This window comes from Anser brachyrhynchus (genome assembly GCF_964034855.1).
Source record: "Anser brachyrhynchus genome assembly, chromosome: 2".
NCBI lineage: Eukaryota > Metazoa > Chordata > Aves > Anseriformes > Anatidae > Anser > Anser brachyrhynchus.
Window position 1 is genome coordinate 151921054 of NC_137695.1, and position 13406 is coordinate 151934459.

Consider the following 13406-nt stretch of genomic DNA (forward strand, 5'->3'; position numbering starts at 1 on the left):
TTTCTACTGACCCTATTCTCCAGCAGCCAATATATGCAGTAAGAAACCTCACAATTTGACTTCAATAAAACGCTACCTACTTTCCTCCTAAAAGCTTGTTTCAGTAATGAAACACACTCCCTAGGTCAAACACAAACCACTCCTATTTCAGAGAAGAGCGATATTTTATTCACCTGATTTAGGTTTTTACTGTTACTCTCGCCACGCAGAACTGAAGATCTGTTTTGCAAGCCTAACAAAGTATCTCGCTAGAAAAAGATATTTGTCAGGCAGAAGCTGACAAGTTTAAATAGCAGATCCAACCCTGACAATGGTAACCTCAGGTCAGTGGCTAAATCCCTCCGTCCTGTACCCTTCCCTGCCAGGCCCTACTAGAGAAAACGCTCGTTAATTTACAGGTATAATCAAAGCCCGTGCAGTCATCACAATGAATGAAACCGTCTGTGTACAAAAGGGGAAAAAAAAAGTTTGAGCAAAACAAACTTTGCAGTTCATAACAGAAACGGTAACAGGGAAGCAGACAGATTACTGTATTAATGGAGACGTTTTGCTGGTTTACGGATGTGCATACATATTAATGCAAGGCTTGTACTTCCACATCGCCCCATCAGAAATGCAGAACGACAGATTTTAAACGTTGGTGCGACTCTACCACCACAGCAGAAAGACAGCTGTCATGCTGCCACTGACATTTGGATCCAGGGCTTGCTGATGCAATGGAACAGATAAAAAGGAAAAATAAAAACGCTTCAAGAACCATCACGACTAACAGGCTCTTGATTTCGGTGGTATCCGAGGCATTCCTGGGCAGGAGGCTGTTGTATTTTATTAATAAACGAGACCTCAAAGTAACAAAACCGGGCCAAGCTGCGCGCGTCCTCATTCTCGGGTGGCACAGGGCAAAATTCAAACCCAGCTACGGTTTGGTTTCGCCGCTCATTTAACTGGCAGCTCGGAGCCACCACCTTGTCACGCCGCTGCAGTCACCTCAGCCCACGGCGGAGCGAGAGCCCCAACACCTCGGCCACCGCACCCCGAAACAGGGAGGTGGGCACAGGGCGGCAAATCCCCCCCCGATATCTGCGTTCCCCCCAAAATCTCCGCATCCCCCCTCGATTTCTGTATCCCCACCGATTTCTGCAACCCTCCCTTATTCCTCCATTCCCCCACATTTCCGCATCCCCCACAGATTTCTGCGTTGCCCCCCCAGTCTCTGCAATCCCCCCCAATTTCCACATCCCTCCCCATTCCTGCATGCCCCCCCCAACTCCCGCATCCCCCCAGTTTTCCACATCTCCCCCCCAAATTTCCACATTCCCACCCCAAATTCCTGCATCCCCCCTCCCCAACCACTACCCCCAAGATGCGGGTGGGGGGGGGGGGACGGACACGACACCGATGAGGGGGACCCCAAATTGCCCCCGGGTCAACCCCACACCGAGAGACCTGGGGGACCCCAAATCCCCCTGGGGAGACCCCAAATCCCCCCCCGGGGACCCCAAATTCCCCCCCCGGGGGCGGGGAAGGGGGCAGCGAGAAGTTACGGGGGGAGCTCTCTGACGGGGGGGCAGCGCTGAGGTAACGGGGTGGGGGCACCGGGGGGAGACCTTCCTCCCTTCCTCCCTCCTCCTCCTCCTCCTCCCCGCCACTCACCCAGAGCTTCAGCCGGGAACCGGAGCCGCTGCCTCCTCCCCTCCCTCCCTCCCTGCGGGCCGGGCCGGAGGCAGCGAGCGGCGGCCGGGAGGAGGAGGAGGAGGAGGAGGAGGAGGAGGAAGGGGAGGGGGGGGGGCAGCCGCAGGGGGAGCGCCACGGGGGAGCGGCGGTGCGGGCGGGCGGGCGCTGACCCGGATGTACCGGTGGGGAGGGGAGGGGAGGGGGGGGAGCAGCGCGCATCCCGGCAGGTGAGTGCGCACGCGCGCCCGGCTGCCAGCGCACTGCGCATGCACCTGCTTTGACTCGCTGTGTCTCGGGCCGGGGGTGGGGGGGAATGGAGGCGGGCGGGCGGGCGGGCGGGCGGGGGTAGGGGGGTGAGGGTGAAGGGGCCGCAGGGATGGCGGGAGGGGGGCAGCCATCTTTCGGTGCGGGGCCCGAGACTGCCCTGAGGCTCCTCGGGATCTGCACAGAGTGTGCGCGGGGGGGCCTGGGGGGAAATGAGGGCGCACGGGGGCTCCTCCCGGGGATGGGGGGGTTCCTCAGGGCATCCTAGCCAAGCCCTGAGGGCTGCTGCAAGCCGTATGTGGTCGTGTACAATCATGGAATCCTTGGGGTTGGGGAAGCCCTCCAAGACCACCTGGTCCAACCATCCCCCTGCCACCAATGTCACCCACTGAACCATGTCCCTAAGCACCACGTCCGACCTTTCCTTGGACACCCCCAGGGACGGTGACTCCACCACCTCCCTGGGCAACCCGTCCCAATGCCTGACTGCTCTTTCTGAGAAGAAATGTCTCCTCGTTTCCAACCTGAACCTCTCCTGGTGCGACTTGAGGCCATTCCCTCTGGTCCTATCACTGGTTACCTGTGAGAAGAGGCCGACCCCCAGCTCCCCACACCTTCCTTTCAGGTGGTTGCAGAGAGCAATAAGGTCTCTCCTGAGCCTCCTCCAGACCAAACACCCCCAGTCCCCTCAGCCGCTCCTCACAGGACTTGTGATCCAGGCCCTTCACCAGCTGTGTAGCCCTTCTCTGGGCCTTGATGTCCTTCTTGTAGTGAGGGCCCCAAACCTGAACACAGTACTCAAGGTATATACATCTATTTACCCTGTCCCTTCAGGGTTACATCCCACCCAGGGAGGTGGCTGCTGGAGGACACCCAAGCTTGCCCAAAAATTGCAGGGGTGCAGCACAGCCCTGAAACCTCCTCACACACCTCAAAGTCCAGGTCTTTGTCATCGTGAGTCTCCACCGGCATTTGTTTTGACGTGAGCAGCCTTTGCAGGTGAAGCATTGAGACTTAGCACCCTAAAGCGAAAAGCCACTGACTTAAAAAATATGCGTCGTGCCCCAAGCCAACTGTGTGATTTATTTATTTTTATTTTAAGGCCTGACTCAGGGGTTCTAAACGCTTGCTGCGGGCAAAACTGGGATGGGAAAGGACATAAAGCTCCTTCTTGGTGAAAAGCAGGATTGCTGACTTAGAGACGTACGTAAATCTCTTCGCAGGTGGGTTAAGAACTAAGCAGAAAGGGAAAAGTGAAATCTTTCAGTGAACTCTGAGCTGCCAGAGCCTCCTGCAGAAGGAACATCCCACTATGGCAATGGCAGGGGTCATTGTGCTCTCCATTTCCCACAAAATGTAAAAGATATGCAAAACATGTTAAGAAATACAGAAGTGTCCTTTAATGACACGTTGTTGATTTACTTATGTAATTTCCTCTCCATGTAGACATCTGCATGCAAAAACTAAATTCTGAAGGTTTCACCTTTTCCACACCTATCTCATAACTCGGGTTTTGGTGTCATTACACTCTGGGACATGGCACACCCCGAGTTACTTTTACTCCTGGCAAATAGACTAATTTGCAAAAGCAGAGGGATAACATCAATATCCTGTTTTGGGGCTTGCTTCTTTCGGAAAATTACATATACACACACAGGAAGACAAAAGTTCTGCTTTTTTTTTTTTTTTTCCTCTTAACGTTATCTGGAATCTAGACAATTATTTTCAAAACTTTCCCATGAAGTCTCATCTGACCTTCGCATTGAATGGCTGAAGAAGCCAAAGGCCAGTTTACATTACATTTGGTGAGACTTCTCACCTGATAGGTATCTAACAACCACCTCAGTGAACACAAAGCAACTGCCGATTTCAAGGCCTCGACTGTGATAATTGGGTGCTGCCACGTACTCTCCGCCAGGAACAGCTCAGAGAATGAGAGGACAGCCGGGCAGGAACACACAGATACAACCAAGACAAAACAGGTGGCTGGCTCTCCCTGCAGCCGCTCATGCGCAGCGTCCAAAGGTAAAGCATTATCGTCGACAAAGGTAATTACTCAATCTGAAAGAGCCGTACAAGACACCTGAAAGTCTAACCACGTCAGCTACTTTCTCTTCTGAAGCCAAGCGCCAGTTTGATAACTGTCAAATAACAGCGCATGCAGAGCTCTCCCTCCCATACCCAGTCTGAGAAAGAAGAAAAATAGAAAGTACTTCAGAGATTTACATGTCAGTGTATTTCTCTTTTTTGCATTTTCATGGCTCTATATATGTTAACTTAAACTGATAAACTTAGGTTTTCTCATAACTTGGTAGGGGGATTGGACTAGATGATCTTTCAAGGTCCCTTCCAATCCCGAACATTCTGTGATTCTGTGAAGTACAGACTCAATGAGCTAATGATTTAAAGGTATTTTGGATAAGATAGTATCCTGGGATATAAAGGATGCAGTCTGTGAGGATAGTTTAGCACCAAAACCTGCCTGACGAACTCAGTTTACACTGCACTATAAATTGGGTCCTCAAAGAGCATTCAGGCAATACCAGGGCTGGTAAACCGTGTTCCTAATTGTCTGCTGCCTCCACCTAAGCAGGGAAAGGGGAGTGCTCGGGCAAGCCTGGGGGGCTGTTACAGGATAGTGCAGATTGGAGCAAATAGGTGAGATGTCCCAGAAGATATGAAAGAAGATTTTCAGAGAAGAAGCTGATGAGCAGAGTGGCAGAAGACCAGAAGTCCCGGTTCTGCTTGTGTTTGATTCTCGTAGGTGGGTAGGCTAAACTGAAAGTGCTTGACATGACTTTTCACTTCTGCTGCAGTAAGATTTTTTTTGCAACCAGCAGATAAAAAATCTGCACTGTAGGAGATCGATGCAGCCTCCTTCCCGAGATGCTGGCAGGTCACTACCACATTCTCTTTCTTCTCTGAAGACATTTGGAAGTCTGCTTGCCAGGCAAGGAGAGATCCAGGTCCCACTGAACTGGATTCAAGGGAAGCAGAACCACGCTCCAAGTTTATTTTGGATTCATCACGTGGGTTTAATGCAAGCCTGGGGGCTCTCACCTCTCTTGCACAGAACTTTGTCCTGTTGTACAGAGCTAAGGAAACAATGCAACCGGCCTCAGGGAAGAATGATTTTTGATGTTCATAATACTGTAAACTGCATGGAGTTTGGGGAGGGGAAGGCAAAAAAAGCCTCTCCTACTGAAACTATAAGCAGTTTTACAGTATTATTTACTCTTTAGGGCTGTCCCAAATTTTAACATACCCTTGAGTCGTACCTCTCATCTTTCAGGAGTACAAGAGTGCCCAGAACCTGAGCATTACCGATGCTTTAACAGCAGCTGCATACTGACATCCACATCCCACGTAATAACTGAAGCATAGAAATTATTGAACAATCTGGAAAATGTTGCACGACTTAAAAACCCACCAATTTTCTATTAGTTCTGCCTTCACTTTTAATTTCTTAATTGCTCCTTCTTAACAGAAAATGATTTAACCAGGTTAGTACTGGGATAAATATTAAAAAAAAAAAAAAAGATGATATTTGCCAGTTTGCATCATAAAATTACAGAATGGTAATAGAACATAACTGCTGCTAGGGTCCTAAATGCCTGTTGATTGTTTTGTTAGTAGGAGTACTGTTACCAGGTAGGTAAAACTGGCCCTTAGGAGAGAAAATGGGTCAGAGCATGTTCACAGAGCAGATTATTAAGCTCCAAATGTACTGTTGGATGTACATATAGCATATACATGTGCATATGTACCAGTGACAAAAGATGGCTTTATTTTAGCTATAGATAGCCGGATAAATTAAGACAGAGAAGCAAAACTGCCCTTGGGTACCATGCACAGTCACAATACTTCGGCTACTTTTAGGCTTAATGGTAGCCTAGGGGAGAAAGTCAAAAGTAGAAAAGGAAGTCATCTTTTCTCATTTGTACTCAGCAGGGACAACAGCGTGCATTGTCCACTGACAAGTGTTGTTTGTGCGGCGGGGGGAGCAGCACTAACTTTTCCATTACGTGGATGAAAATGGTAAGTAAGCAGCCCATATCCATATCCATACAGAGATCTTTAATTTTTAAAGAGACGAGATTTCTCGCAGCAAAATTTCTAGGCTGGAAAACAGCAGCAGCTTTGCAGAGATCCTTTGTTACGCTGCCGTGGTTCATAGCACCTTTCAGATCGGATAAAGCTACCATCAGGTTCTGCCCTCCCTCTTCCAGGTTCCTCCACCTTTTCGAGTGCATGCCCGGCAGATGAGGGATTGCAGGAGCAGTCACATTCACACTACAGTGTCCTTTAGGGCTCTCATTTTGGGCAGCAGAAATCCCCTGATATAAATGCAGCTCTTCAGAAGTACAAACAGTTGCAACAAAGTGTGGCTGATCAACATAAATTTCAAAAAAGCACAGACAAAACAGAAAGCCAAGGTCAAAGCATTCTGTGCTTACAAGGATGCCTGAAGAGTTTCCAGATACCGTTAAGAGCAAACAATTACAATGTTTTATACTCGCATGGAGTCAGGCAATGCCATCTCAAAATGCCCTCCTTCCCCTCAAAGGTCATTTTGATATTTAGGTGGCAAACGGGGAGAGCAGCGCATTTCAGAAGTTCTTTCTTTTTACCCTAACAAACCTGGAGAAAGTCCACTGTCTCCCGGTGCTGTGCCCCAGTCACTTCACGTGACTAACTGCATTAGTCATCTCCTCTTCTGCCACTCCAAACCTGAGATTATTTTCGAGTTCTCTCATCTGTTGATGCAATTGCTCCCTGCAAATGATCAGCACAGCCTCTCGGAGCGGCATGCCTCAGCTAAGAGCCGCGACGCACGCTCGATTAATGAACAGCTCCTGTAAGTCATTTGACGCAGGAGAGTTCGGTGTTGGATTGTGATCAAAGATAATAGGGATTTTATACAATAAAGCTCTTTTGTTTTTACATTTTGCTGCCCTTCCTCAGCAGTGCAGCTTGCCCGTATGAGACAGGGAAGCAGAAAGAGGAATAAAAAGAAAATGGCAGGTGTTAAGCCTGCATTAGAAAAAAAAAGACTGTAGACCAGTAAGCGTAAGGGAAGGTGGAAAGAGGAACTGCAGCTTCTATTTTAATCATATTTTCTCTCTACTGGAAAATAGAAAGACAAATTATACTGGTTGACCTGTCAGAGAGCAGAGCAGAACGCAGTATTAGATGCTAACACCTTCAGGCATCTTATTCAAGTCTGTGACATGCAGAATTTCTTCCGTAACCAATGCATGGATACCACTGTGCTCAGTACTTTGAAGGACCACAACGGCAAAAACGCTGTGGGTAGCAAACAGGTGAACTGGACAGCAAGAGCCCTGCCAAGCAAGGGAGATAATCCAGCACGACTAAGGGCAGCAGGTCATGGCCACGGACTGCAGTTCCCGACTTAGGGCACTCAGGTGAGAAGAAACATGAAATGCACGGGCTTTTCGTGACCTGTCCAGCACCCAGAGGTCTGCTCCTGTTCGCTCAGTGCAGTGGAAAAGCCACGACCACTTCAACAGGTGCTGGGTCATCACCTCCGCGCGTGTGGAAGCACCCGAACGTCACCGCACGTATTTACTCTGGGGGGCAGCTTCGGTGCCTTGCTGAATGGGGGTGCGTTGGAGGGTGTCAGGCACTTCACTTGACCTCCCGCGAGCCCTCAGTCAAGTCAGTCTACAAAACCAAGCTAACCACCAGGAGCACCACAGGAAACAAACACCCCAGCTGAGCTGGAAGCTCCCCACCAGCCTCTTTCCTTTTTTTTCACAAAATGTTTCGGGTCAATCAGCAGCGTAACGGTGTTCCAGCTAATGGACGGAATCAATGCTTCAGAGAGCAGGGAAGGCAATATTTAAGAGGGCTAGACTGTTTCATTACCCTCTGGAAGGGAAAACAATTTTTGTTTGGTGGATTTCAAGCAAAGGTAATAACGCCACCCTGACGGAAACAAATATTCATCGATTTCATTGGGAATTCTGCCTACCTCAGGAGCATGAGGCTGCATGAGACTGGTATTTTACCTTTGATCACAGCCTTTGCAGTGATGTAATCATTTCTTTGGTTGTTTTTTGGGGTGTTGTTTATCTTTTGTCTTTTTTTTTTTCATTCCAAAGTGTTTAACTTATTTGTTACTAGGATCCCTTAGAACAACATTTGGTTCATAAGTGACTTTTGGGCCTTGTCTGGTCATTACCAAGGGATGCTGCCAAGATGTCAGGAGACCATTTCACTTTGTCTCAGCTGTTCCCTTTGCTGCCGTGGCAGTTAGATTCCTCTCACGATCACAGGGGATGCCGAAAACTTTCAGCAGGGAAATCAAGTAAAAGTTAATTAAAGCACCTCAGTGAAGGGCTCTGGAGAGACAGTCTCAGAGGGGCCAATTTCAAAACCCAGTGTACGAATGCAGACTTCACAACCCAGGAGCGTCAAGCATTGCTGGGGGTGACTCGAGCAGGGACGTGCTAAAGCCACGGGCTGCGTCCCTTGGCTTGGGTCTCCCCCATCACCAGCGGCATGAGCGTGAGCTGAGGGTGCTCAGCACCCCGCGGGGCTGCAGTGCCACTTTTGAGGCTTTTTCTGTCCTCTTGTCCAGTTCGTAAAGACCTGGCTGCTTATTCCCATCCGAAATGTGGATTTCAATTCAGCTGATCAAAACCCGGACTGGCTTTGTAACATCTACTTGAAGAACTGCAAACAAAACTCATCTTCATGTATAATCTGAGCAATGTCGAGTACAAGGCTGCTGAATAATGAGAGAAAAAGGACTTAGGGTTGGGTTACTGGCTCACCAACTGGATCTACCTCTTTAAAATACCGCTGTGCTACAGTCATCTGCTCTATCCCATTCTACTCTTATCTTCATGCAATTCCATCATGGTGCTCCTAACTGCAACAGACATTAAAATAATGTTAGCGCACCCAATTGCTGAATGTAAAGAAATTTGCAGAAATCCCTCCCCAGCAGTGCACACATTTTCTGCGAGGGACAGACTGGGTGCAGATGAAGGCTGCAGTAAAACGAAGCCCTGGGGCATGCCCTCCAACACTTCCTCCGCTGAGCAATAGAAGCGCTGCACGCCAGACGGCTCTCTCTTCCTTTTTCCTGAGCGTGAACGTGGCACCCAGGACTGCACCTAGCCCCGAGCGCAGCTGTACGGCATTCAGTTAGCAAGGAAAGGGACTAAAGCTGACATTGCACGTTTCCATTACTTAAACAGATTCTGAGTTTACCTAGTTAATGAAAAGCTAATATTTTTCATGTCCAGCCGAACCCCCCCGCATGGGCTGGGAAACATTCTGCTCATAGCAAGGTGGATGCAGTCCCACTTGAGACCGGCGGATTCCCCGAGTCAGAGCCGAGGTGCAGAGTTTGCCGATGATCAGAGCGGAGCAAGCAGCTTCCCACCCTGACTGCCTTGCCTCTACATGACTGGGTCATAAAACTGTTTTTTTCTTTTTAATAGGTGGTCATATACTCCTCGTTATAAAAGATTCCTGTCCCAGGCAGTGAAAGAGCCAAAAAATGGAAAGAAGCAAAATAGCCTTCTCCTGTGAGGCGCTAGGCTGTAACTCCGAAGAGCTTTGTCCACTTTTCTGGCCTTGGACTTCTCGTGTGATATTAAGTGTGAGGAGAAGGAGCCTGGAGGTTCTGCAGCGAGAAAGTGCCAGTGGGAGATGGAGGGCGCACAGACCCAAATCCATCGGGAACTGGGATTCCTCAGTTACACTGTTCACAGGACTTTTTATTTTTTAGTTCTTGTTTTCTTCCAAGTAAAAGCAAGTAACACCTGCTTCTTCATTCTTCTGTTATGTTTCCATTCATATTTTAATCCTAAACATTTATCTGCTGAACTTTACTCTAAAAGCATGGGAGGGGCAGATGTAGGCAAATACAACTTTGCTACGGTTTGCTCAGGCCAGCGGGCATGTGAACGGGTCACGGGAACCACGCGGGAGCAGAGACGAACATAAGGACAACGAGACAATCCTAAGTCTGCGTGCTCCTAAGTGGTTTTAATGGGGTCACTCCTGTCCTGAGGCACAACACACTGCAGTTCGGATGACGGACTCCGGCCCGGAGCTTGTGAAAGGCTTTGCAGATGAGTTTAGCACGGAGGGGGATGCGTTCAAAGAAGCCCCGCACGCGGCCAGATGGCCAAGAGGGGGACAAGTCCCCTCCAGAAGACTGAACGGTGACCACGGAAGAAGGCGGAGTAGGGGAGTGCTGCGCGCAGAAAGGCATCGCGCCTGACGGAGGCTTGGGCAAAGGTTTCGGAGGAACAAACGGATGGCTTTAGAAAGGATGCAAAGGGAGGAAGCATTAGAATATAACGACGGTCACTGAGAAGGAATGGCTGCTAGTTTATTCCACAATAAACCTTTTAATTTGTTCAATGCAGGGCAGTTTAAAACCTTCCTCATCCACCAGGAGTTGAGCTATTCCTTCCAGTGCCTCAGCTTCCACTTTTCAGTACGGGATGTTCTTCTGTTATTGCAGAGAAACAGAATATCCTGTGAAATTAGGAGTTAAATTACCTACACGGGGTCGGTAATAAGCACCACGGGGCAGCTCAGCCACGTCGCAGCCGGGAACTCTCCTCGTTCAGAGCCTCTCTCACAAACCCAGAAGCCCGCTCCCTCTGCCCTACGGTCCTCACCGCGACGAGACGCCGCAGAACTGATCACCGATCAGCTCCTTGCAGAGGCTTTGTTTCATTCTGAAAGGTGCTGAGGGGAAAACACACACGTGCACCCAGAGCCTTAGGATAAATGGATTAAAAAAGTGGTCACGTGAGCTCCTCTCACAGGGAAAAAAAAAAGTTATTTACACAGGCATTTACCAGTCAATAGGGTGTGGGGTTTTTGTTACTGTTTTGTTGCTGTTCCTCTGTTCGTTTGTTTGCTTTCTGTAGTCTTTAAAAACGCTTAATACCCTGCTTGGGAGCTGCGTGTTTCACTTTAATGCAGCGTTAACCATTGCAATTCATTAATTGACTTTTATGTTCCCATTAACTGTTGCAATCAATCCAGTCTCGATACCCCACACTTTTATCTCTGCTACGAAAAAGCTCTATTAGCTTTGCTTGGCTCCAAAACAATGCAGTGAACTATCCTCAATTATTAATAATCCGTTTCCCCTTCAATAAAGCTTTTTGGACCTTCACTGCGGTCCGATGATACATTTATTTGGCGTGCAAGGATCAGAGCAATCCAGCGCGCTCTCTCTGGGAAGGGGCCCAAAAACAACTATCCGCTTGGTATCAACCCAAGGGAGTTCCTAAGGGAATGAGAGTATCGTTTCAGGGCAGGTCATCAGTGGCTCAGGGAAATTAGACAAATCTGTGCCTGGGGAACAGATGCCTCGGGGTTTGTAAATGTGCGAGAGAACCTTTCCCCTCCCGGTCACCAGTTCAGTCCCATCCGGCGCAGCGCGGACTGGAAGCTCTTCAGCACCTCGTGAACTTCTGGGGTCTCCTGAAACAAGCAGTGGGATTCCTAACGGGCACGCACTCACATCTCGGAGCCGCTCCTGCTCCAACCGCAGTCTCGGTAGTGATAGACAGACACAGAAACGGAGTGATCCCTCCTGCAAAAAGCGCGGTAGGCTGACAGCGTTTTATCTGCCAGATGCGGAAAGGGGGCTTCCTCTGGGCTGGCAGCGCAGCTCTGGATTTACTAGGGGCACTTTTCTTTTCTTTAGAGGAAACAAAATAACGCATTACGGAGCGGTTTGTCTGAACCTTTCCTCACAGCTCCACCAGAAGGACCCAGAAGCCTTGCAAACCGCCGCTTGCAGCGCCCTGGGTCTCAGTAAAGGAGTCGATTTCATGCCCGGAGGCCGGTGCTGGGAGCCCCAGGACTGCAGAGCTGCCGCAGGCTGCGCACCCAGCCCCAGCGCAGGTCTGCTCGGACAGAGAGGAGACGAATGCTGAGCGTTACAGCCGCAAACCACAGCTGTTGAAGGGAGCTGGCAAGAGATCAGGGAATGCCGGGAAGCACAGAGGGCCGGCAGCAGAAGGTTCGAAGCCCAAGGAAGGCTCTCTGACACTGGAGCTCTCGCACTCGGTGCTTTTCCATCCTGGCAGCCGGTTCCTGGGACGGTGCAAGGGCCCTGGGCCATCATGGTGCAATTTTACGGGGTGTTCTCCTAAGTTATGTTGGCACTTCCCTGGGTAAACACGCCTCAGTGCGGGCTCAGGTCCACCATGCTTTGAATAATTTGCAGCTACACTCTACCGATAGCTGATTCCACTTGCCTCTGTGTTTTATTTGAGGAGCAGCACGCTGAGGCTCGCCAAGAGCCCTCCTTCCTTCTTCTAACTCAGGACAGGGCCGTACTGAGGAGCAGGGACCAGCCGTGGCGAAGCCCTGTCCGCCAGCGCAGCTGCAAGCAGGACACACAGCGGGGCTGGTGGCTCTGTGCAGGGACTGACACAGCTGGAACTGGGCATCGGGGCCGCTGCTCGGCTGCAAGACCTCAGCCGTACCCTGGTGCTCCTGTTCCTCCACGCCCTGTTGAGTGGAAGCTCTTCAGGGCTCTCTTTAGGCACCCCTAGCGTTTAAACCGCGCTCACATTCAGGCAGGGGCTTCTGGATAGTGCAGTAACATGAATTGCAAAGAGGACGAAAGCTTCCACGTGCAGAAAAGACAAAAGATGATAAGAAGGCAAGGCTTCCTGTAATGCTCACCCTCTTCTGTTACCAGGATGTGCAAATCTAGCTCTTCCAGTCCATTATGATCAGCTATCTTACGCTCAGTGGCAGGTGAAATGTCATACCTCGGGGTGAATTTTCACTGCAGTAGGCAGAGAATTTGTCCTTTAAACACCCTTAGTATTAATGGGAAATTGATCCAGCAATTTAAACTCCAGGAGACACAAACGTCTCTTGGGGGACCATTTGCAAACGTGTTGACATCTTGATTCACAAAATGAGACACTTTTAAAAACAAACGCAAATTCGTTTCATTCAGGAGCTGAGGTCAGATGGGTGCTGGAAGAGAAATGTGCAAGGAATGTTCAGTGCATTCATCAAATATCTTCTAATCTCTGTATACTCAAGGGATTAAAGTGACATCAGAGAAAGGAAGGGCAGTTTTTCCAGTTCTCTGCATTATCCGGAACATCGTCAGATGGGGCTGGAATGTAAATTCACCTATTTTACTGGCAGTAATAGTGTCGAGGGCAAAAGGAGGCTTTGGGATAAGGGACCGAGTTTCAGTGACCTCCAAAATTACGTCTTTTGCACTCTCGGATACGCTCGGACACAGACTGCCATTGCCTGTGCTTCGCGTGGGACGTGGGATGCTCTGACCGGGTACGTGGGGGGCAGGCACGAGGCTCCTTTTCCTCCGCATGGCGGGGAGAGAAAAGGGAACCCACTCCCTGCGGTGTCTGCTCCAGCAGAGCCTTGTTTGGTGGCTTCACGGCGGGGTTTGCAGGACCGGGGAGGTG

The 13406-nt window shown here is 49.7% G+C and overlaps 1 protein-coding gene across 8 annotated transcripts in view; it reads right to left on the reverse strand.

The window, feature by feature from the left end:
* The window catches only part of CYRIB (CYFIP related Rac1 interactor B), a 95158-nt gene that overhangs the window by 74281 nt on the left and 7471 nt on the right, over positions 1–13406 (reverse strand). For 2 of the 8 annotated variants that reach the window (XM_080578078.1, XM_080578079.1), the window contains exon 1: positions 1654–1842. The exons of 5 other annotated variants lie outside the window; for them this stretch is intronic. The gene's annotated coding sequence lies outside the window, so the exon portion shown is untranslated. Of the gene's footprint in view, positions 1–1653; positions 1843–13406 lie in introns of those variants that run through there. One more of the 8 variants, XM_080578083.1, reaches the window with a different exon arrangement.